At 52.7% G+C, this 2113-nt stretch overlaps 1 non-coding gene across 1 annotated transcript; it reads left to right on the forward strand.

The window, feature by feature from the left end:
• Nucleotides 1–1540: 1540 nt before the first annotated feature.
• On the forward strand, nucleotides 1541–1659 carry LOC130406762 (5S ribosomal RNA). Its single transcript, XR_008904514.1, has one exon. It is a non-coding gene; the product is annotated as a 5S ribosomal RNA (ribosomal RNA).
• The last annotated feature ends 454 nt before the right edge of the window (nucleotides 1660–2113 follow it).

The following is a 2113-nucleotide window of genomic DNA, read 5'->3' on the forward strand; positions in this document are numbered from 1 at the left end:
CAGGTCAGGTCAAACAACAGCAGGTCATATCTTACTACCACAGGTCAGGTCAAACTACCAGACCGCAGGTCAGGTCAAACTACCACAGGTCAGGTCAAACTACCGCAGGTCATGTCAAACTACCACAGGTCAGGTCAGACTACCGCAGGTCAGGTCAAACTACCACACCACATGCCAGGTCAAACTATCACAGGCCAGGTCAAACTACCACAGGCCAGTTCAAAGTACAAGTCAGCTCCAAATGACCACAGGTCAGGTCAAACTACAACAGGTCAGGTCAACTATAACAGGTCAAACGACCACAGGTCAGGTCAGAATTACCACTGGTAATACTGTCTGTCTGTCTGTCTGTCTGTCTGTCTGTCTGTCTGTCTGTCTGTCTGCCTGCCTGCCTGCCTGTCTGTCTGTCTGTCTGTCTGTCTGTCTGTCTGTCTGTCTGTCTGTCTGTCTGTCTGTGTGTGTGTGTGTGTGTGTGTGTGTGTGTGTGTGTGTGTGTGTGTGTGTGTGTGTGTGTGCTTGTGTGTGTGAGTGCATGCGTGTGTATGTGCGTACTATGCCGTTGAGGTTGTGGTCCCAGAGCAGCATGGAGCCGTCAGTACACGTTGGGGAGTTGAGGAAGAGGACCAGAGAGTCCACACAGTGATGCTTCCTACACACATAGGACACGTACTGACGAATCACAGCCTTCTCTACCGCTGGGAGAGCGCCCTGCATGCCCTCTGGAGAGAGAGAGAGAGAGAGAAAAGATACCACTTCACTGTCTGACGGCAAAATGTCCATAGTTGGACAGACAGAGAGACATTGAGACAGACAGAGAGAGAGAGGTGAGGGGGGGGGGGGATTGGGGGTAATACCAGGAGTGTGTCCGGGGCCAGAGAAGAAGGTCTTGATGTGGTCCTGGTGGAAGCCGTTATCCCTCAGCATCCCGTAGAACTTCTGGAGGGACTGCAGCTGGTGCTGGAACAGGATCTGCTGCTGCCAGCCTCCTGGACAGACATTGGATGCTGTTGATATACATATATCTATATTAATATCTATGTATGGATCTATCTACATGTAGATACCAGAGAGGAGCAGGGCGTGGTCGCAGGTCTGGTACAGCCTGCAGGAGCCCTGGGAGGCCAGAGGGCGGTGGTGGCATCGCCGGGTGTTTCTGTTCAGCTCACAGCTGGACAACTGCTGGATGGGGGGGGGTGGGGGAAGGGTCCGGGGGCACGGCCCAAACTCAGGGTGCTCTGGGGGAGAAGAGAGGACAACCATCTACCAGAACCTCCAGACACAAGGAGGAGGATGACAGGGGCTCATGGTGGAGTCATGGTGGTGTCATGCTGGTCTCATGCTGGTCTCATGGTGTTCTCATGAAGTTCTTATGGTGGTCTCAGGAAGGTCTCATAGTGTTTTGGTGGTGGTCTCAATTTGGTCTCATGGTGGGTCGCATGAAGGTCTCATGGTACTCTCATGATGGTTTCATGGTGGTCTCATGAAGGTCTCATGGTTCACTCATGAAGGTCTCATGGTACTCTCACAAAGGTTTCATGGTTTTCAAGGCCATACCACCCTGAATACGCCCGATCTCGTCTGATCTCGGAAGCTAAGCAGGGTTGGGCCTGGTTAGTACTTGGATGGGAGACCGCCTGGGAATACCAGGTGCTGTAAGTGGTGTCGGATGGTGGCCAATAGGTGGCGCTCTTCCCTCTGGCCCCTTCTCTCATCAATCCCGATGCCCCAGTGCAGTGACGGGGACACTGTGCTGCGGAAGGCGCCGTCCTTCGGAGGAGACGTAAAACCGAGGTCCTGACTCACTGAGGTCATATAAGATCCCAGGACACTTATCGTAAAGAGTAGGGGTTTCCCCGGTGTCCTGGCCCAACCAGGCTCATTCGATCTGGCCCCCTAATAATCCTCCTGCACAATTGGCTGACTCATCAATTCCCTCACTCTCCACCTCAAGCTGGTGCGTGGTGAGCGTTCTGGCGCAGATTGGCTGCCGTGCATCACCCAAGTGGGTGCTACACACTGGTGGTGGTGAGTTAGGTCCCCCCCTTCTGTAAGCGTCTTTGGGTCATTGAAAAGCGCTATATAAATATAATGAATTATTATTAATTATTATTTT

Source organism: Gadus chalcogrammus, chromosome 16 (assembly GCF_026213295.1).
Source record: "Gadus chalcogrammus isolate NIFS_2021 chromosome 16, NIFS_Gcha_1.0, whole genome shotgun sequence".
Classification (NCBI taxonomy): domain Eukaryota; kingdom Metazoa; phylum Chordata; class Actinopteri; order Gadiformes; family Gadidae; genus Gadus; species Gadus chalcogrammus.